General features: G+C 39.0%; 1 pseudogene; it reads left to right on the top strand.

Moving 5' to 3' along the window:
• Window positions 1–9,660: 9,660 nt before the first annotated feature.
• LOC111183590 (BUB3-interacting and GLEBS motif-containing protein ZNF207 pseudogene) lies at window positions 9,661–11,598 on the top strand (annotated as a pseudogene).
• Window positions 11,599–24,291: the final 12,693 nt, after the last annotated feature.

Genomic DNA, 24,291 nt, shown 5'->3' with positions numbered 1-24,291 from the left:
AAGCTCTTTAATACCGTCACGACATTGACATAGAAGGTCAGATATTCCTTGTTTGGGATTCTGCATTCCTTTTGTGCTTAACTGAATCAAATTTTTTTTTTATTGTGTTCTCAATTTTTTCACGCATGTAACACTGGGTTTGTTTTGAAATTATGCAGTATTATTTGAAACAATATTTATTTCAACCCATGTCACTGTAGTTTGTTAATAATTTGCTCAACTGATAATTAAACTATGTATGTTAAAGCAATAAAACTGCAAGAGCTGTTTATGCATTTGGCGTTTATCTTTGGTGGTATGTGTCTTGAGTGGGAACAAAAAAGGGAAGGGAATGAATTGCTGAGTAGTCTAACCACTGGTCTAGGTATTACCTTCATTCCTTCTCTGTTTCACTTATATGTACTACAATTTGGGAGGGTACTTTCACAAACTACCGTATGAACACAAGTAACATAGACCATATGGGATAGAATTCAATTTTCAGTTTAAATGGCATTTTTTTGTTCAATATGGACATTAAGTTTTTTAAATAATGTCTGTGTAGTTAAAGAACTGTTCTCTAGCTTAAGACTTTATGAAAAGAACCAATAATTTTTCTAAGACTGAACACATACTACAGGGTGGGCACGGAATACCATTGGCTCTACTGATGTTTCTGCTTCTGATCCTCAAGTTTACAGAGACAGTAACTAGTGTCAAGGACAGGATTTGAAAACTCCTAATTCTCTGTGTTACTCTTCCAAAACCATCACTGCCGCCTTAGGTAAATGAAAGTCACTGATGAGGAAAAGCCATGGGCTGTTTCTCACTCATTTGTTTATTCAACAGTCAAAAATATTTCTTGAGGGACTGTTATATGCAAAGGTGCTATGGGTGACAGAAAGAAGCATGAATGTTTTGGAATCAAGACATGGACTCATCAAGTTAATTAAAGTAAATAGCAGAGGAAGGGAAATAAAAACGCAGCTCGTGGCAATCTCACCCAGGGTACAAGAAAGCAATGCAAGTTTCAGGACTCAAGGGGGACTTTATAGAAGTTTTAATAGGAGCGTAGAGTTCAGCAGGATGAAGGAAGATAACATTCCAGAAGGATGGACATGACCCAAGTCAAAAACACAGGAATGAGAACGTCACACATGGGGGTCAACTGGCTGAAGCAAAGAGTTCTAGATGACCCCATTGGGATAGGAGCTCAGAAAGACATGAATGGGTTAAATCACACAGGATCTCAATGTCAGGCAAAGGTGCTAAAGCTTCAATCTGTAAATGGGGACAATACTCATATCTCCTAGCAAACAAGTTCTCTAATACAAGCAGAGTTATAAGATGACTAGTTAGACAGTGAAATGCAGGATTGGTATTCAGAGTAAGGAAAGTGAATAGGAAACATCAGTTGCAATAATCCTGTGTGATATAAACAAGTGCCTGGGTGAAATGATAGCATTAGGAATTAAAAGAGTATTTTCAAAATAAACTATAAAGCATCCAACATAAACGATCACAGGTTTTAAGTTCTATCTAAAACATGGATACATTTTGCATTCTATTTAATACACCCCTGTTTATTTTAATAAAGTATATTTTACTATAAAGGCAATTTAACATTTTCCTGTCAAATAGTGATAGTCAAGTAGGTGGCACCGTGTTTATCCTGTGACTTCACGTGGCCTCTGAGATCCTCTGGGATGGCTGTATCTGATTTAAGAAATGCAGAAACAGCCCAGATGTGTGACTCTTTGTGTGGCAAGATGGCCCCATGGTGAAAAGCATGGCCTCTGGCATTGCCTTACCCCCTCTTCACCATGGCTCCATCATTTTTAGCACCAGCTTTTCTTGGGCAAGTTGCTGAATCTTTCATTATCCTGAAATTCTCGTTTGTAAGAGAGAGATGACGTTTCAGAGTTCGACTGACAAAACAATGATGTGTTTTACAATCAACGTCCCTCATATTCAATGAAATGAGATAGAACCTACCACACAGGATGGTTATGAGTACTGAATGAATGAATGTAAGTAAAGTACTTTTGAAGGATGCCTGGCACAAGGTAAACACAATATAAAATTTAACCATTATTATTATGTATACAATTTATAAGCTTCAAGATTAAACACACACAGAACAGACTTCTGAGAGCTTTATAGGAGGGCCAGGGAGAAAGAAAAGCCTGGAGCAGGAGAGCATAGCACGCCAGGGAATGGCCGAGAGTAGCTGACATATTCATCCAGCCAACAGGTACGTATACCCGTGGGCTGGATATTTTTCTAGGTGCTGGGGATGACTAGGTACTGGTCAGTAAAAACAATCTTCCTTCATCAAGGATTTAAAGATGAGCAGAGACACTAGGAGTTAATTAAATAACGGGTCCAACAGTGTAAAACTGTATCTTTGACAATGGCCACAGAAGAGACACACAGGTGCCATGAAGCTAAAATGAAGGGCTTTTGGCAGAATTAGGACAATCGGGAAAGGCTGGTCTGAGGAAGTGAGCCTTAAGCTGAAATCAAAGGAATAAGTAGAGTTTCAGCAGGTGAAGTGGGATGGGAAGAGTGCTGAAAACAGAGTTAACAGTAGGTGCAAAGCTCCTGTCTGTGGGCCGGGGCCCCTGCGCACAGCGTGTGAAAGCAGGCTAGTGGAGAACGTGCAGGTTGGTTTGGGAGGACAGGAAGTCAGAGATGCAGCCAGGGTCCAGGTGGAAATGGTGGGGGAGACAATGAAGGGCCAAGACAAATCCTGCCCTCAGGATTCCCCAAAAGGCCAGCAAGGCAAGAGCCCGGCTCCGTGGCTGCGCTCCTCAAGGAAGCTCAGCCATCTCTCAGAGCCCCTGTTCTAGCCCCAGGCCGCTGGCCCTCATGCCAACTTGACATAGGAGGGAGGGAGAGTATGTATGACCCTAGGCTGCATTCTTACAAATGGACAAAGTACATGGGCTTCGATTTCTTTCATCCATTTTACTGAATATGACGGAAATACTTCAAACCAAATAGAAGGCACAACTCCTCAACTACAAATTTTCTGTGTGAGTTACAGCCTCCGCTCTGGACCCCTTCCTCTGCTCAGGGCTCTGTCCTGTCTAAACCATCTCCCCATCTCACCCCTGCACAAAGGCTCTTCCTCTCGCAGGTGGCTTAGAAATGGGATTTCCAGTCCCTCTGTGAAACTCACACATTACGGGAGGAATTCGAGGTCGAGTTATTCATCCTTAGGAAGAATTTACAATGGGAGGTCCAAAAGGGAATGGCTCCTTTGTCATTTATTATGAGGTATTTTAGAGGAAAAGAGACGAGAGAGAGGGAGGAAGAGGAGGAGAAGATGCAGGAAATTTGTAATTAAATATATATACATAATAAGCTCCATTTATATACATATAATCCTTCTATATATAACGTCCTTCATATACGTAAAACATCATTTCTATATGCATAGATATTAAAATCTCCATTAGTTCATATATAGATACATATACATATATATATATATATATACACACACACCCATCTGTATATGTATGATCTCCATTGATTACTAAAGTGAAGATATCAAATAACTCATAGATATCTGGTTAGTACCTGGTTAGAGGGTCTATCCTGGATGGGCTTTCACTGGAGTAGACAGGAGGACGATCAGATGAGACAGATGCTTTCCCCACAGGGACTCTGAGGAAGGGCTGTACAATGGTTAGAAGTGAGAACTCTGAGTGTGACAACCCAAGTTTGAATTATTTAATATCTCTATACCTATGTTACCTCATCTGTAAATTGGGTACTTATTGCTTAGATTTGTAAAAGAATTAAATAATATATATAAAAGCACTTAAAACAATGCTTTATATATAGAAAGCTGTATACATCCATTAACGTTTCCCATTATTTTTTTAATTAATTTTTATAGGAGTATGGTGTTGTGTTAGCCTCCACTGCACAGCAAAATGAATCAGCTATACACATACAGATATCCCCTCCCTTTTGGACTTCCCTCCCATTTAGGTTACCATAGTGCACTAGGTGAATTCCCTGTGCTATACAGCATGTTCCCATCAGTTGTCCATTTCATACACAATATCAATAATGTATATGTGTCAACCCCAGTCTCCCAATTCCTCCTACCCCACCCCTTTCTCCCTTGGTACCCACACATTTGTTCTCTACATCTGTGTCTCTATTTCTGCTTTGCAACTAAGATCATCTATACCATTTTTCTAGATTCCACACATATGCATTATTATGACATTTGCTTTTCTCTTTCTGACTTACTTCACTCTGTATGACAGTCTCTAGGTCCATCCACCTCTCTACATATGACCCTATTTCATTCCTTTTTACATCTGAATAATATTCCATTGTATATATATACCACATCTTCTTTACCCGTTCCTCTGTCGATGAACATTTAGGTTGCTTCCATGTCCTGGCTATTGTAAACAGTGCTGCTATGAACATTGGGGTGTGTGTGTTTTTTTGAATTATGGTTTTCTCTGGGTATATGCCCAGTAGTGGGATTGCTGGGTCATATGGTAGTTCTATTTTTAGTTTTTTAAGGAACCTCCATACTGTTTTCAACAGTGGCAGTATCAATTTACATTCCCACCAACAGTGCAAGAGGATTCCCTTTTCTCCACACCCTCTCCAGCATTTATTGTTTGTAGTTTTTTGTTTTGTTTTTTTTTGCGGTACGCGGGCCTCTCACTGTTGTGGCCTCTCCCATTGCGGAGCACGGGCTCCGGACACGCAGGCTCAGCAGCCATGGCTCACGGGCCTAGCCGCTCCGCGGCATGTGGGATCTTCCCGGACTGGGGCATGAACCCGTGTCCCCTGCATCGGCAGGCGGACTCTCAACCACTGCGCCACCAGGGAAGCCCTGTTTGTAGATTTTTTGATGATGGCCATTCTGACCAGTGTGAGGTAATACCTCATTGTAATTTTGATTTACATTTCTCTAATAGTGATGTTGAGCATCTTTTCATGTGTTTGTTGGCCATCTGTATGTCTTCTCTGGAGAAATGTTTATTTAGGTCTTCCGCCCATTTTTTGATTGGGTAGTTTGTTTTTTTGATATTGAGCTGTATGACCTGCTTATATATTTTGAAGATTAATGCTTTGTCAGTTGCTTCATTTGCAAATGTTTTCTCCCATTCTGAGGGTTGTCTTTTCATCTTGTTTATGATCCCCTTTGCTGTGCAAAAGCTTTGAAGTTTCATTAGGTCCCATTTGTTTATTTTTGTTTTAATTTTCATTACTCTAGGAGGTGGATCAAAAAAGATGTTGCTGTGGTTTATGTCAAAGAGGGTTCTGCCTATGCTTTCCTCTAAGAGTTTTATAGTGTCAGGTCTTACATTTAGGTCTCTAATCCATTTTGACTTTATTTTTGTGTATGGTGTTAGGGAGTGTTCTAATTTCATTCTTTTCCATGTAGCTGTCCAGTTTTCCAGCACCACTTACTGAAGAGGCTGTCTTTTCTCCATTGTATATTCTTGTCTCCTTTGTCATAACTTTTCCCATTATTGTGGCTCAACCACAGGTACCATTCAGTGTTCACTGAATGTTAATTGAACAAATGAGTAAATGGATTAAATTAAATTCCAGCTGCACTGATGTAGCTGCAGGGTCTGTATATAAAGGACACTTTTAAATAATTGGTGCTATTGAGAATGAAATAGCCAATTCTAGAGACATGTTTTTCCCCATTACACCAAGACATAAGGAGAAAACACAATTCATGTACCATTAGATCTTTTAACATGAGATCTCATAATTTTTCTCAGATGTGCTGAGATCGGGCAAAAAGGGTGGGAAGCGGTAGAGCCGTGGAAGCATCTCTATTTACTAGAACACGTTTAAGTTGTAAATCACATTATAGCAAGAAAATAATTTCAGTGAGTTTTACTAGCCAGGAACCTGGTGATTGCAGAGGCCTCTGTGAAAGTCCATGCCCCTGAAACACTGATTTCACATTCCATGTTCCCAACCCAAATCCATTTTTCCTGGTCAGAATGAGCCTGTTAGAGATTTAGCAAAAACCACTGACTGTGAAGAAAATAGTAATCTCTCTTTCACCATTCAAAAAAATCATCGTTTTATTCCATTGACTGAAAATTATATGTGGCTATATTCTTGATCACCAATATTCAAGTCATATGCTTTCCTCACTAGGTTCTTAAGAGGGTCATTGAAAGACTATATGTGGAAGTGCTTTGGGAAAAGTGTAGTCTTCACTTACTATAAATCTGATGAGAGAGTCTTGCAAATCTGCATAAAAGAGCATCACAGTCTAAATGTCCTTTTTAGCCACAGAGCCCTGTTTTCAAATAATATCTTGTGTGACCTCAGTGTGAATGAGAGATGCAACGTAAAGCTGCTTGAGTTCAAAACAGAAAGTCTTCACACCTTGGGTCTTCCAACCCATGTTTCCTCAGAGGCAAGAGGATTCTGAGAAGATAAGAAACCCCAGATGTAGGCTAAGATCTGTAACCTGACAGCTATCTGCCTTCATTTATATTTCACTTTGCTTGAGTTATAAGCAATTAGAATTTGAATTCCTTTAAGTTCAAACAAACCTCAGTCCTATCAACTCACTACTTACAATTGTCTTGCCCAAGGATGATGCTAATATTTATCAATATATTTGAATTTGGGCCCTTTTGTAGACCTTTTATGACTCTTAATGCTTTTAACTGGAATTCCCTTTAGATTTGCTGCTTCCTATTTTTTCCTTCCAGAAAGGACTCAAAAGAAGGAAGAAGGTAAGACTGGATGGAAATCCAGATCTACTTGGACAAAAATGGTGCAGAAGCAGAGGAAAATCCAGGGGGTACACCTGCTCACTAAGACTGTTCAAGGACTAGTCTGTCTTCAGCACCTTCGTTGAGAGAAAACTAAAGATAACCATAGGGCAACCTATGATCCAGCCAGGTTCCAGAAAAGATTCTATCCCTTACCAGTAACAAAACTTACCTCTAAATTTTATTCTCTTATTGTTCCTTTACCAACCATCATCTCCTGAGGAATTCAGGACATTAGATGCTAGAACAACATGGAAATCTTTGTACTGACTTTCCTCATTGCTTTTATCCTAAAGCTTTGCGGGGAATAGGTGGGTGGGTAATGTTTGTTGAGTATCTACCATATAGTAGACAGAAGCAGACCTTTACATATTTTATTTGATCTTCATACTAATATCGTTATCTCCAATTTACTGAGGTTCCTGGACTAACTTGGCTAAGACACACATCTAATATGCATCAAGACAAGGATTTAAATTCCCTTCTCTTTGGCTCCAAAGGTCATGATTTTCTTGCCACCAAAGTATGTGTATCTTCCTGGTCCCTTAGCACAAACACTCCCCAAACTAATTTCAGATCTCCTCTTGCCATCTCTCAATACCCATTTTCCCAATCAACTATTTTATTTCTTTTCATATCAGTCACTTCTTTACTTTCTACTTGTATGGGTATTTTCCTTCATTTTGACAAATTAGCATCTAAATGCCTCTTGATATTTAGGGTTTTCACACTTTCAGAGTCTGATTTGACATGGGAAAAGCTGTCTCTCTCTAAAGAGCGAGTTGCCAGGCACTTGCTTATTAGACTTTCCTGCAGTTAGGCCCAGGCCTTATCTTTGGCTACAGCACTCGATACATGCATTCTGGTCTTTGCCTCAGGAACTAAATGCAGCAAAAACCAAGGGCTTAGGTGGTTGCTTCCCGGCAGAGGTAGTGAAGGGAGAAGAATTTTCCACGTCAACCCAGTTTTGAGATGTGGTTCTGGCCATTTCTCCCGGTATTCCAGCTCTCCCATTGATTTTAGCTGCCCAATATACTTACAATAAACTTGTCAATATTTTTAGGCTTAATCCATCCTAAGTCAGTTTCTGTTTCTTAAAATGTTTAACTTGGGAGAGAGAGGAGATGAAGATGGCAGAAGAGGAAAAGGTGGAACTCACCTCCCCATAGGAACATATCAAAGATACATCTGCATATGGAACAAATCCCACTGGAAACTGGCAGAAGAACTCTGTACACAAAGGTTATAAGAAGGATCCACACACAATCAATAGGAACGGAAGAGAAGCAATCATGTCAGGACCTGTGCCCCTGTGAGGGGACACAGAGGAAAAGGGGGATTACACAGGTGGAGATCCTCCCTAGGGAATGGGCGGTTCCAGCCACATATTGGGCACCCCAGTCCTGGGGTCCAACACAGGGAAGGCTAGTCCCCTTGGCTGCCTGGAGGGTCAGTGGGGCTAACAGGAGGGCTGTGGGAATCCTGGACTCCACTCACGAGGAGCACACATGAGTTGGTTTGCTCCCAAGACAGGGCAAAGAGGACAGATTGAAACTGCTGAGGAGGCCGACTGGTTTCCCATGACATCCCCAGCGTGAGCCCTAACCTGAGCCAAGGGAATGCTCCAGCCTGTTTACTTCACATCACAGCTCTACGACTAAGGAAAAGCGCTCGACCACGTGACACAGAGGCAGCTCAAATCTGAAGCAGCATCTGAGCAGGGCTGGGGCAGCCACTACCGGTGCTTGCACAAGCAGTGCATCAGAAGTAGCCCAAACTCTGTCTGTGGCCAAACCGCCACAGCCTGTGCCTCGATACATACAAAGAGCCCACATGGGCCCTACCTGCACTGCAGTGCAGCTCCAAACCAGGGCAGGGGTAGCAGAGGCAAAGACGAGAGATCAACTGTGAGGGACAAAGGAGACTCAGACCCAAAGTCACACCTGAGTGGAGCAGGTCATAGGCAGCTGACCCAGGCACTGGCACTTGCATAGGCAGTGCATCACATGCAGCTCAGACTTCTGTATGTGGTCGGAGCACCACAGCCCATGCCCCAACACATACCAAGTGCTTCCATGGGCCCCACTTGCCCCAGCACTTCTCCCCTATGGGGCAAGTTTGCTGGTGCTAGGAGGGGGGAGATCACACACTTAAAGAGAACAGAGAAAGTTTAGACCTGTTATTCAGGGCTTCTGCTCCAGCAACGACGGATGGGCCCCTGCCCCCGATAGGGTGATGATGGCCACTGAGCAGAGGAGGGGAAGCCCCAGCTGGCATCTAGTTCAAGCCCTGGATCCCCCCTTCTCCAACCTCACCTCCCACCAAGATGATAGCTGCCAACAAAACAGCAAAGACATGGCTTACATTCACATCAAATCCAACTCTCCCACCAAAGCCACACGACACACACAGACTGTACAGGGAGGCTCCCACATAAGGGCACACCCTCAAGATCTCAAACAGGGAACTGTTTCACCAAATTTTCTAGAGACAAAAAAGTTGAACAAAATGAGAAGAAAGAGAAATTGGTCTCATTTGAAAAAGCGAGAGAAGAACCCCTGAAAAAACAAATAATGAGAAATAATGTATCAGATAAAGAATTCAAAGCATTAGTAAAAAGAATGCTAACTGAATTAGCAAAAAGAATAGGGGAACACAGTGGAATTTTAATCCATCAGAATTGAAGAACACAATAACTGAAATAAAAAATACACAAGAAAGGATTAATACCAGAGAAGGTGATACAGATTAATGCATAAGTGATCCAGAAGACAGAATAATGGAAATCATCCAATGAGAACAGCAAAAGGAATTTTTTTTTAATGAGATCAATTTAAGAGATCTCTGGAACAACAAGTATACCAACATTTACATTATAGGGATCCCAGAAGGTGAAGAGAGAGAGAAGGGGATTGAAAATATTTTTGATGAAAATATTTCTGATGAAAATATGGCTGAAAATTTCACAAAACTTTAGAAGAAAACAGCTGTGCAATCCAGGAAGCACAGAGGATCCCAAACAAGATGAGTCCAAACAGATCCACACAAAGGCATATCGTACTTAAAACAACAAAAGTTAAAGATACAGAGAAATTAAAGGCAGCAAGAGAAAAACAAAGAGTCATATATAAAGGAACCACCATAAGGCTATAAGCTGATTTTTCTGCAGAAACTTTGCAGGCTGGTAGGGACAGGCATCATTATTGAAAGTGCTAAAAGGGAAAAACCTGGTTTTCCTGTGGGACACGGTGGTGGCGGTTGGGTCGGAAGAGTGAGCGACTCTTCGGCTAGTTTCTCCTGCTAGTTTTCTCCTCCCTTTTTTTTTTTTGTCGGTAGAGCTTAGTTATGGGTCACAAGAAGAAGCAGGAGCTGAAGCCATGGTGCTGGTATTGTAATAGAGATTTTGATGATGAGAAGATCCTTATACAGCACCAAAAAGCAAAGCATTTTAAATGTCATGTATGTCATAAGAAACTGTATACAGGGCCTGGCTTAGCTATTCATTGCATGCAGGTGCATAAAGAGACAACAGATGCAGTACCAAATGCAATACCTGGGAGAACAGACATAGAGTTGGAAATATATGGTATGGAAAGTATTCCGAAAACAGACATGGATGAAAGAAGATGACTTCTTGAACAGAAAACACAAGCGGAGAGTCAAAAAAAGAAGCAACCAGAGGGTGATGATGAATATGATGATGACGACTCTGCAGCTTCAACTTCATTTCAACCGCAGCCTGTTCAACCTCAACAAGGTTATATCCCCCCAATGGCACAACCAGGACTAACACCAGTTCCAGGAGCACCAGGAATGCCACCTGGAATGATGCCAATGGGTGGAATGATGCCACCTGGACTGGGAATACCACCTCTGATGTCTGGTATGCCACCAGGTACGCCCCCTCCTGTTCCATGTCCTGGAATTCCTCCAATGACTCAAGCACAGGCTGTTTCAGCACCAGATATTCTTTACAGACCACCTACACCAACAGCAACAGTTCCAGCTCCATAGCCTCCAGTTACTAAGCCTCTTTTCCCCAGTGTGAGACAGGCTCAGGCAGCTGTCCAAGGACCTGTTGGTACAGATTTCAAGCCCTTAAATAGTACCCCTGCAACAACTACAGAACCCCCAAAGCCTACATTCCCTGCATATACACAGTCTACAGCTTCAACCACGAATACAACAAATAGCACTGCAGCTAAACCAGCAGCTTCAACAACAAGTAAGCCTGCTACACTTATGACGACCAGTGCAACCAGTAAGTTGATCCATCCAGATGAGGATATATTGCTGGAAGAGAGAAGAGCACAGTTACCTAAATATCAACGTTATCTTCCTCGACCAGGAGAGGCTCCCATTGGTAATCCACCCGTTGGACCAATTGGAGGTATGAGGCCACCACAGCCAGGCATCCCACAGCAACAATGAATGAGACCCCCAATGCCACCTCATGGTCAGTATGGTGGTCATCATCAAGGCATGCCAGGTTATCTTCCTGGTGCTATGCCACCGTATGGGCAGGGACTGCCAATGGTGCCCCCTTACCAAGGTGGGCCTCCTCAACCTCCGATAGGAATGAGACCTCCTGTAATGTTGCAAGGTGGCCGTTACTGATCTTACTTCATCCAGTCTAATAGGTTTGGAGATTAAACCTTTTCTCAACTTGTGCTGTTTATATAGTCAAGCTTCTGTCAATAAGGCTTCATTGTGACTTTAACAAACATTATCGTCCCACATACCAGGAACTATTGGACATTTATTTTACATGCGAAAATTTATTTGGAATAATAAAGCAGGAACTTTTCCTGAAGTTGCAATTTAAAAAAATAAAAATAAAAGGGAAAAACCTGCAACCTAGGATACTCTACCCAGCAAAATTATCATTTAGAACTAAAGGAGACATAAACTTCTCAGACAAGCAAAAACTAAAAGAGTTAATCGATGTTAAACCTACTTTAGAGAAAAGTTAAAGGGTCTTCTCTAAGTGGAAAATAAAAGGCATTAACAAGAAGAAAGAATCCACAGGAACACAAAAATCCCACTAGTAAATAAAAACATATAGTAAAGGCTGAGGATAAACCACTTAAATAAGCTAGTACAAAGAATGAAAGAAAAAAATTGTAAAAGCAACTATAACTAAAATACATAGTAAAGGGATAAATTTGAAGATGTATAATATGACATCAAAAGCACAAAATGTGGGGAAGGGAAATAAAAAATGTAGATCTTATACTGCTTACAAGAGACTCACTTCAGAACTAAAGACACACACAGACTAAAAGTAAGAGAATGGAAAAAGATATTTCATGCAAATAGAAATGACAAGAAGTTAGGGATAGCGATATTCATCTCAGATAAAATAGACTAAAACAAAGTCTATAACAAAAGACAAAGGGCATTATATGATGATAAAAGGATCAATACAAGAAGAGGATATTATACTCAATAACATATATGTACCCAATAGTGGAGGACTTATATATATAAAGCAAATACAAAAAGACAAAAAGGGAGAAGGTAACAGTTACATAATAATAGTGGGGGAATTCAACACCCCTACTGACATCAGTGGAAAGATTATCCAGACAGAAAATCAAAATGGCAACTAAAGTTTTAGATGACACAATAGAGTAGTTGGACTGAATAGGTATTTGAGGACATTCCATCTAAAAACAGCAGAATACACATTCTTTTCAAGTGCAGATGGAACGTTCTCTAGGATAGATCACATGCTAGGCCTATCTAAAGGAATTAGAAAAAGAAGAAAAAACAAAGCCCAAACCCAGCAGAAGGGAGAAAAAAATGAAGATTGGAAAGTAAATAAATATAGAAATATTTTTAAAAATCAATGAAATCAAACCTTTGTTTTTGAAAAGACAAACAAAATAAACCTTTAGCCAGCCTAAAGAAGAAAAGAGAGAAAAGCCAAACAAAATAAGAAATAAAAGAGGAAAAATAACAACTGATGCCACAGAGATACCAAAAAAACATAAGGGATTACTACAAATAGTTATATGCCAACAAACTGGACAACCTAGAAGAAATGGACAAATTTCTAGAAATTGTACCACCTGCCAAGACTGAATCAGGAAGAGACAGTCTGAACAGACTGATAACTAGACATGAAATTGAATTAATAATTTAAAAGACTCGCAGAAAAAAAATAGTCCAGAGGAATTCTACCAACTTTATAAAGAAGAGCAAATAACTTTTAGTCTCAAACTATTCCAAAAAATTGAAGAGGGTGGAACACTCCCAAATTCAGTTTATGAGGCTATGTTACCTTGATTACAAGACCGGACGAAGACACTACAAAAAAGGAAATTACAGGCCAATATCTCTGATGAATACAGATGTAAAAATCCTCAACAAAATATTAGCAAACCAAATCCAGTGCTATATAAAAGGATCACATACCATATTCAAGTGGAATTTATTCTACAGATGGTTCAACACTCACAAATCAATCAATGTGATACACCACATTAACAAATCTAAGGGAAAAACTCACATCAGCATCCCAACAAATACAAGAAGAAAAAAAATGCATTTGTCAGAATTCAACATCCATTCATGATTAAAACTCTCATCAAAAAGACGCAGATGGGGGCTTCCCTGGTGGCGCAGTGGTTGGGAGTCCGCCTGCCGATGCAGGGGGTGCAGGTTCGTGCCCCGGTCCGGGAAGATCCCACATGCTGCGGAGCGGCTGGGCCTGTGAGCCATGGCCGCTGAGCCTGCGCGTCTGGAGCCTGTGCTCCGCAACGGGAGAGGCCACAGCAGTGAGAGGCCCGCGTACCAAAAAAAAAAAAAAAAAAAAAAAAAAAAAAAGACGCAGATGTAGAGAATGGACTTGAGGACCCAGGGAGGGGGAAGGGTCAACTGGGACGAAGTGAAAGAGTAACATTGACATATATACACTGCCAAATGTAAAATAGATAGCTAGTGGGAAGCAGCCGCATAGCACAGGGAGATCAGCTCAGTGCTTTGTGACCACCTAGAGGGGTGGGCTAGGTAGGATGGGAGGGAGACACAAAGGGGAGGGGATATGGGGATATATGTATATGTATAGCTGATTCACTTTGTTATACAGCAGAAACTAACACAACATTGTAAAGCAATTATACTCCAATAAAGATGTTGAAAAAAACTCTCATCAAGATGGGTAAAGAGGGAACATATCTCAGTATAATAAAAGTTATTTATGACAAACTCATAGCTGATATCATACTCAACAGTGAAAAGCTGAAAGCCTTTCTTCTAAAATCAGGAACAAAACAAAGACGCATATTCTCTCCACTTCCACTTAACATAGTATTGTATTTCCTTGCCACAGAAATCAGACAAGAAAAAGAAATAAATACTATCCAAATTGGAAGGGAAGAAAACTGTCAATATTTGCAGATGACATGATACTGTATATCAAAAACCCTAAAGTATCTACCAGAACACTATTAGAATAAATGCATTCAGTAAAGTTGAGGATACAAGATTAATATATAGAAATCTGTTGGTTTCTATAACTAAAAATGAACTATCAGAAAGAGAATGAAAGAAAACAATCCCATATAAAATTACATCAAAAAGAATAGAATATCCAGGAATAAACTTAACCAAAGAGGTGAAAGACATACTCTGAAAACTATGAAGTATGGATGAAGGAGTTTGAAAATTATACACAGAAATGGAAAGATACACTGTGCTCTTAGATTGGAAGAATTAATGTTGTTAAAAATATCCATACTACCAAAGCTATCTACAGATGTAATGCAATCCCTCTCAAAATATCCAGAACATTTTTTCACAGAACTACAAAAAAAAATCTTAAAATTGATATGGAATGACAAAAGACCCTGAATGTCAAAACAATCTTGAGAAAAAAGAACAAAGCTGGAGGTATAACCCCTGCTGACTTCTGAATATATTTGAAAGTTACAGTAACCAAACCAGTATGGTACTGGCACAAAAAGAGACACATAGATCAATGGAACAGAATAGAGAGAACAGAAATAAACCCACACACCTACGATCAATTAATCTATGACAAAGGAGGCAAGAATATACAATGGAGAAAAGACAGCCTCTTCGGCAAGTGGTGCTGGGAAAGCCGGACAGCCGCATGTAAATCAATGAGTTTAAAACATTTCCTCATACCATATACAAAATAAACTCAAAATCGATTAAAGGCCTAAATGTAAGACCTGAAACCGTAAAACTTCTAAACGAGAACATAGTCAGAACACTCTGACATAAATTATGGCTATATTTCTCTATGGTGTACAATATATCCTTGTTGCTTATGTTTTATACAGTGTTTGTATCTCTTAATCCCACACCCCTATCTTGCCCCTCACCCCTTCTCTCTTCCCATTGGTAACCACCAGTTTGTTCTCTATATCTGTGAGTCTGTTTCTGTTTTGTTATATACATGTTTGTTTTATTTTTTAGATTCCACATGTAAGTGATAACAGAGTATGTCTTTTTCTGGCAGACATAATAATTTTATATGGATTATAACCTATGGAAAGACTGAATCACTATGTTGTACACTGAAACAAATATAATATTGTAAATCAACTATACTTCCTTAAAAAAAAGAAAAAAAATGCAAAAAAATGAAAGATAAAAAACCTTTTAACTTAGACAGGGAGAGTATTTTTATAGTCACAGCAGTCACTCAGTGGTAGTTACCGATCACAAAACTCCAAGTAAACATACATCACATTTGCAGAAGTACATACATCCAAAGACAAACACAGCATGCTGGAAGTCACCAGCTGATAAATAAGCACCTTAACTTCACTGCCTATACTCACAGAATGTTAGATGCCTACATCATAGTGCTATTTTAAAATTACATCAGCTCAATACACAAAAGATTATTGTGGCCCCTTTTTTTTTTTCTGTGTGAAATCTACTGCTAACCTTTAAGTCCTTACCAGTCCCATTTCCTTTACTAACAATCTCAACCACCTAATTTTCATAACCTAGAGAGTCACATGCCATGAAAAACTCTCTACTTTGGCCTCCTTCCCATACTCTCTTCCCCTGCCTTCATGTGTGACCCTTTATATCATAACGTAGTGATTCCTCTTAAAAACCCTACTCCAAGCTCACCTCCACTAGAACTCCATTTCTGATTTATTTTCCTAAACTTGAGATATTTTCCTAGACTTGGGATAAGTGATAAGTTATAAAGCAATGAACATTTATTGTTTCTTTCTGTACAAGTATCATACATCCCCATCTTACAGAAGTTGTAAGTTGTCATTTGACTTACTTTGGTAATAGAATGAGAGCCCCAATGACATGTGTTGTTTCCAGGTAGAAATTTTAAGAAAAAGCCTGCTGTGTTTCACCATGCTTCTTTGTTTCTTGGGGTTTTATTTTTTTGGCTGTGCTGTGTGGCTTGTGGGATCTTAGTTCCCCGACCAGGAATTGAACCTATGCCCTCGGCAGTGAAAGTGTGGAGTCCTAACCACTGGAACTCCAGGAAATTCCCCACCATGTTTCTTTTAACACAAGCCCAGCCATATTCCAGATAAGGGCTTCCTCCTCAAGTTGGATACTAGAATGAAGACAACATGTAGAAGTATATATATATACACATACATATACATAAGTTGACCTTTGAACACCACCAGAGTTAGGGCAACCCACCCTCTGCACAGTCAAAACTCTGTGTATAACTCTATAGTTGACCCTCCATATCCATGGTTCCACATCTGCAGATTCAACTAACCAGGGATCATATAATACACATTTATTGAAAAAAAATTTGCACAAAAGTGGACCTAGGCAGTCCAAACCTCTGTTGTTCCAGGGTCAACAGGATAAATACCCTGAACAAGAAATGATCCTTTGCTGTTATAGGTCTGATATTTTCGCTTCATTCATTACCTAACTAGTCCCTACAGTTTCAAGTGATGAACGCCAAAGTGCTTCAATGCTCAAGAAAGACAAAAGTGTAGTCAAACAAATAAAACCACAGAAAAAAGGATTTCTTATTGACATAAAAACAAAGATGCAAAATTGTAAGGCAAAATGCAAAAAGCAAGGTATGAAAAGAGAGGGAAAGTAAATATTACAGAGAAATGCTGAAAAGGGAATAAAATGCCACCCAGAGAATACTCATTAGTTAATATGAGATCCATGCTAATGACAATTAAATTTACTTTCATATTGTTTTAAAATTAAAAGTGAATTGTAAATAAATCTAATTGTTAGAACAGAAGAGATGGCAGTTGTTTTCTTTATTACTGTTCAAGCAAGCTGGGTTCTCAAAAAATATTTAGAGATGAATTATTTCTCTGGCATGATCAGGCTCTGCCTTGACAAGTATTGAGGCTTTAAAAAAAGTGTTTCTCAGAAAGCTATTTGTGACTTTATTATGTAGTTCTCCTTTTTTGTGGGAGCTTTTTGTGTGTTTGTTTGGTTGGTTTTTTGGAGGGGCAAACTATGGAATGGACAAGAAATACAACTGTTCCTATAGTAATTAAGTTAGCAGAGAGAAGGAGTAAAAGTCTTAAATCTCAGATCGCTAAAGAAGTATGTATCAACTTCCACCAAAAGCAGAATGTAGCAGAAAATGTATAAGCGAGTGAAGGTGAGGATCCAACAGGAATTTCTAAAGGAAGGAAAAAGTAAAAGAGTCTGTTTTCACTTTATTTTAAGAATAAGGCCCTATTCAACTAGCTATTCCTTCAATTTTGTTTAAATAAGAAAAATGGTAGTCCAAACACAAGAATTCTTGATCTCTTTCAGTATGAAACTAGCTTTTCCACATTTTTCCTGATTAACATTGCTCATTATAAAATGTATAAAAAATGGAAAATTGGGAAAAAAAGAAGTAAATGACTTTAGCACACATAGATAACTTCTGATAACATGTTGGTCTATAGTCTTCAAATGGCTTCTTTATTTCCTTCCTCCTTTCTACTCCATTCATCGAAGAAAAATGGCTGTATATAATCTTTTATAATCACCATTTTTTCTTTAACAAAAATCATGGAAAATATTTAATATATAATAGAGATTTACAGTATCAATTTATATAACTGCATAAGTTATTATATATTTAAAATATAATCTATAGATTGTCTTGCCCTAGGATTTTGGAAAGAAATGATTAAATTGCAAAGAGGCAGATGTATTCATCCGTTATGTTTCTAAGTAGTTGTTTGAATGTATTTTGAGGACAGTCCAGTCATGGTTCTCCTTCTACCTAGTATTAGGAACACAAGGAAAAACTGAGCAAATATGTTGTTTCAATCATTTATTCTTTCATTCGAGGAAAGTTTATTGAGTGCCTTCTGTTTGTTGTGTACTATTCTAGGTGTTAGGGATAATAAATATCATTACTTATTTGCAATAAATAAAACAATACAAACAAAAAGTTCTATTTTCATGTGGTGATCAGGTAGAGACAGACAATACCAAATATTGTAAATGGTGATGTTTGGGAGGGAAGACAAGAAAGTAGGGGAGAGAGCTATGTCTCTCTGAGAGAACAGTATTCTAGGAAAATGAAAAAGCAATGCTAAGGCTCTGAAGTAGAAGTTATTTGAAATGCAAGCCAGTAAGTCTGAGGAGGAATGAGTGAGAAAAGTAGAAGGAGATGAGGTCAAGGAGGTTAGACTATACTGGGCCTTGCAGGACTTTGGATTAAGAAAGAATTTACTGAAGGGTTTTGAAGATGAAAAATTCCCTAATCTGGCTTATATTAAAAGGATCTCTGTGACTACTGGGTTGAAAACAAACTGAATGGAGATAATGGCAGAAGCAGAAAGACAAGTTCAAGGATTAATGCTATATCCACATTAAACATTAGAGCGTTTGGACAGGTGAGAAAAGAGGTGAGCCGTCCAGATTTCATGATGGATCACTGTACATTGTGAATGAAGCACATACGGCAAGGATCATCTCAAGGGTTTTGGCCTAAGCATCCAGAAGGTAGAACTGCCCGTTTGCTGCTTTCAAAAAGACAATAGGAGAAGAATGCTTCAGGATGAAGATCAGTAGGGGTCTGCAGCACGGTTTGGGCTAGAAACAGAAATGTGATATTCATCAAAATATAGATAAAATGTAATATATTGTGACAGGATGAGTCTCCCAAAGAAACAGATGTAGGTAGAGAATGTAGAATCTTCAATCCACCACCTTGGAAGCTTTAGCGATGAATCAAAACCAATAAAAATTATAGCCAGTGAGAGTAACAAAAAAACAAGAAATCGTGTTGTCCTGAAAGCCAAATGAACAAAGTGTTCCAAACAGGGAAAAATAATCCAATGTGTTAATGTTGTTAACAGATTAAAAATATGACTACTGAGAATAGACAAGACCATGTAATAATGTGAAGACATTAACTAAACCAACATGATTTGAGCACCTGCTGAATTACTATGAAAGACCCAGGCATGGATAATATCTGGTTCTTGCTCTTGAAAATCTCAAAATTGAGAGCTGGGAATTGATACATAGGGTAAAATGTGACGGAAATTGGTAGAAAGTGAGGAAACAAAGCTGTCGCTCAACCTAGGAAAGAATGTGTAATTCCTAATAGATTGGTTCGAGAAACCTATATTAAAATACTGAATTATCAGGAGGGATGAAGATGGTAGAAAAGGAAGGCAAGGAACTTACCTCCTCCCATGAACACGTCAAAGATACATCTACATGTGGAACAATTCTCACTGAAAACTAACAGGAGACTGGAAAAAAGACTCCTATACAATCAAGGCTATAAGAAGGATCCACAGAGAATCAGTAGGAAGGGAAGAGAAGCAGTCAGGTCAGGACATGTGCCCCTAAGAAGGGACACAGAGGAAAAGGAAGATTACATGGGTGGAGACCCTCTTTGGGGAGGGTTCAAGCCATATATTGGGCGCCCCAGAACTAGGGTCCAACACAGGGCAGACGAGCCGCTTGGTTGGTTGGAGGGCCACTGGAATAGCAGGTGGGCTCTGGGAAGCCTGGATTCCACTCGTAAGGAGGACGCGCTTGCTTGCATCCTTACTAGCGAGTCAGGTGGGGGTAGTGGATAGAAGCCTGCATGAGTGCCTGTTCAGTTTCCTGCAACCACCCCGGGGCATATATCAGCCTGAGTTGAGCAAATTCTCCAACCCGGCTTGGGAATGTTGCTATGAGATACAGATACGGCTGGTCCCAAAGTGGTGTCTGAGCAGAGCGGGAGCTGGCACTTACACAGGCAGCTCATCAGAAGCATCCCTATTTCTGTCTGTGGCCAGACCTCCACAGCCTGCACCCTGACACACTGAGAGCCCACACAGGCCCAGGCTAACATGCAGCATGGCCCACACTAGGGCAAGAACAGTACCAGAGGCTGGGGGGAAGAGTCCAGCTGAGAAAAACAAAAGAGACTCAGGCCCAAGGTGGCATCTGAGAAGGGTGGAGGCAGCCATGGCTGGTACTTACACAGGCAGCATATCAGAAGCAATCCAGATTTTTGTCCCAGGCTGGATTGCCAAAGCCTGCACCCAGACACAAGCTGAGTGCCCATGTGAGCCCTACTGCTCCAGCACTGCCCCTATGGTGTGGAGGTGCAGGTACTTGGAGGGGGGAAACGTACCATAAAAGGGACCTGACATTCAGGGATTCTGCTGCAGTAACTTGAGACCTGCCCACGTCCCCTGATAGGGCTATGACAGCCAGCAAGCAAAGGAGAAGTTTGTGCTCACACCTGGCTCCAGCCAAACCCTTGCATCACCAGCCCCACTGTCTACCAAGGAGATAGCCACCAGCACACCCTGAAGAAAGACATGACTTGTGTTCAAATCAAATTCAGCTCTTAAAACCAACGGGCACACACAGACTGGATAGGGAAGCTCCCACATAAGAACACCCCTATAAGACCACAATAGGTTAGTATTTCACATAACTTTATAAAGAAAGAGAAAATTAAGGAAAATGAGAAGTCAGAGGAACTTATCTCAAATGAAACACTATGAGAAAATCCCTGAAAAATAACTAATTAAACAGAAATAAACAATTTAGCAGATAAAAAATTCAAAGCATCAGTAATAAGAATGCTAGCTGATTTAAGGAAAAGAATAGATGAACACAGGGAGATGTCAACCAGGAACTAGAATACATAAAAAAGAACCAGTCAGAAATGAAGAATACTATAACTGAAATGAAAAACACACTAGAATAAATTAATAGCAAACTAGGTGATATAGAAGAATGCATAGATGATCTGGAAGACAATAATGAAAATCACTCAATCAGAACAGCAAAAAGAAAAACAAAGTTAAAAAATGAGAATTAAAATAATTTTATAAGGTTGAAATAAATTAACCTTTACCCAGGCTCACCTAAAATAAGACAGAGAAGACTCAAATAAAATAAGAAATGAACAAGGAGAAATAACAATCAATATCACAGAGATGTAAAAAATCATAACAGAAAACTATAAACAGTTATATTCCAACAAACTGGACAACCTAGAAGATATGGACAAGTTTCTAGAAACATACAGTCTGACGACTGAATCAAGAAGAAAAACACAATTTGAAAAGAGTGATCACTAGAAATGAAACTGAATTTGCAATTTAAAAAATTCCCAGCAAACAAAAGTCCAAGACCAGATGGCTTCACAGACGAATTCTACCAAAGAGGAGCTAATACCTATCATTCTTGAACTATTCCAAGAAAACTGAAATGGAAGGAACATTCCCAAGCCCATTCTAGGTTGCCATAATTACCCTGATACCAAAATCAGACTAAGACACTACAAAAAAAAAAATTATAGGCCGATTTCTCTGATGAATCTAGATGCAAAAATCCTAAACAAAATACTAGCAAACCAAATCCAACAATACGTAAAAAGGATCATACACCATATTCAAGCAGCATTAATTCCAGGAATGAAAGGATAGTTCAAAATTTGCAAAAGCAATGTGATAGACCACACTAAAAAAAGGAAGGATAAAAATTACATGATCATCTCAGCAGATGCAGAAAAAGCATTAGATAAAATTCAACATCCATTCGTGGTAAAAAGTCTTATCAAAGTGGTTATACAGGGAACATACCTCAACGTAATAGAGGCCATTTATGACAAACCCACAACTAACATACTCAACTGGGAAAAGCTTAAAGCCTTTCCTCTAAAATCAGGAACAAGACAAAGATACACGCTCTCACCGCTTCTATTTAACATGGTCGTCAAAGTCCTAGCTACAGCAATCAGACAAGAAATAAAAGTAAAAAGCATCCAAATCAGATGGGAAGAAGTAAAACAGTCACTATTTGCAGGAGACATGATACTTTATACAGAAAACCCTAAAGTCTCCACCAGAAAACTAGTACTAGTAAATGAATTTAGTAAAGTTGCAGGATACATGATTAAAATACAGAAATCTGTTGCTCTTCTATAACTAATAATGAACTACCAGAAGGAGAAAGTAAAAACGATATCCCATTTAAAACTGCATCTAAAAATATAATACCCAGGAAAAAAACTTAACCTAAGAGCTAAAATACTTATACTCTGAAAACTATAAAAATATTGATAAAGGAAATTGAAGGTGATATAAAGAAATGAAAATATATCCTAAAATGTTCTTGGATGGGAAGACTTTTAACATTGTTAAAATGTCCATATTACCCAAAGCTATCAACAGATTTAATACAATCTTATTAAAATACCCATGACATTTTTCACAGAATTACAACAAATAATCGTAAACTTTATGAAATCACAAAACACTTCGGATAGACAAAGCAATCTTGAGAGAGAACAAAGCTGGAGGTGCTATGCTCTCTGACTTCAGACTATACTACAATGCTTCAGTAATAAAAGCCATGTGGTGCTGGCACAAAAACAGAAACATACATCAAGGGAACAGAATAGAGAGTCCAGAAATAAACTCACGCACTTATGGTTGATTGATCTATGACAAAGGAGGCAAGGATACACAATCAAGAAAAGACAGTTTCTTCAGTAAGTGGTGCTAGGAAAACGGGAGAGCTACATGTGAAAGAATGAGCTTAGAACATATTCACACACCATATACAAAACTAAACTCAAAATGGATTAAAGACCTAACTATAATACGTGAAACCATAAAACTCCTAGAAGAGAACATAAGCACACCACTCTTTGACGTAACTCATAGCAATATTTTATTTTGATCTGTCTCCGAGGCAAAAGAAACAAAAATAAACAAATGGGTCCTAATTAAACTCACAAGCTTTTGCACAGCAAAGGAAGCCATCAACAAAACTAAATGACAACCTACTAAATAGGAGAAGATGTTTGCAAATGATATGACTTAAGGGGTTAATATCCAAATAATATAAACAGCTCATACAATTCAATATCAAAAAAAACCCAACACAATAAAAAACAGGCAGAAGACCTAAGTAGACATTTTTCCAAAGAAGACATACAGATGGCCAACAGGCACATGAAAATATGCTTAACGTTACTAATCATCAGGGAAATGCAAATCAAAACCACAGTGAGATATCACCTCACACCTGATAGAATAGCTATCATCAAAAAGACCACAAATAACAAATTCTGGTGAGGGTGTGGAGAAAAGGGACCCCTCACACACTGTTGGTGGGAATGTAAATTGGTGCAGCCACTGTGGAAAACACTATAGAGGTTTCTCAAAAAAACTAAAAATAGAACTACCGTATGACCTAGCCACTCCGCCCCGGTACGTAACTGAAAAAAACAAAAACACTAATTCGAAAAGATTCATGCACCCCGATGTTCATGGCACTATTTATAATAGCCAAAATACGGAAGCAACCTAAGTGTCCATCAACGGATGAATGGATAAAGAAGATATTGTGTACATATGTATAATGGAATATTACTCAGCCACAAAAAGCATGAATTTCTGCCATTTGCAACAACATGATCATCTGGAGAGTATTATGCTTAGTTAAGTAAGTCCAACAAAGAAAGACAAATATTGTTGGCATTCATATGTGGAATCTAAAAAATGGAAACCAACAAATGTATATATAAACACTGAAACAGATTCACAGATATAGAGAACAAACTAGGGGTTACCAGTTGGGAGAGAGAAGTAAGGAGAAGCAAGACAAGGGTAGGGGACTACGAGATACAAACCACTATGTAAAAAATAGATAAACAACAAGGATATATTGTACAGCACAGAGAAAAATAAGCATTGTTTTTCAGTAATTTTAAATGGATTATAACCTATAAAAATAGAGTCACTATGTTGTATACTGAAACTAATAAAATACTGTAAATCAACTATACTTCATAAAAAATAAAATGGAAAAAATATATAAAATTATAACTTATGGTATGAGCTGACTTTAGCCTGTTGGAAGTATAAAGAATATGACTTCAGTCTTAGGGATCAGGAAAAGCAAAGGCAAAGACTGTAAAAGCACATAACATATTCACAGAACAGGTGCAAAGGAGCTACACAAAACATTCCCCATTTTTCTTTTTTTTTTTTTTTTGCGGTACGTGGGCCTCTCACTGTTGTGGCCTCTTCCATTG

This window comes from Delphinapterus leucas, chromosome 16, assembly GCF_059928025.1.
Source record: "Delphinapterus leucas isolate spDelLeu-1000000601 "Yukka" chromosome 16, BTC_Dleu_Yukka2, whole genome shotgun sequence".
Lineage (NCBI taxonomy): Eukaryota > Metazoa > Chordata > Mammalia > Artiodactyla > Monodontidae > Delphinapterus > Delphinapterus leucas.
This window is presented reverse-complemented; position numbering and strand designations above follow the sequence as displayed.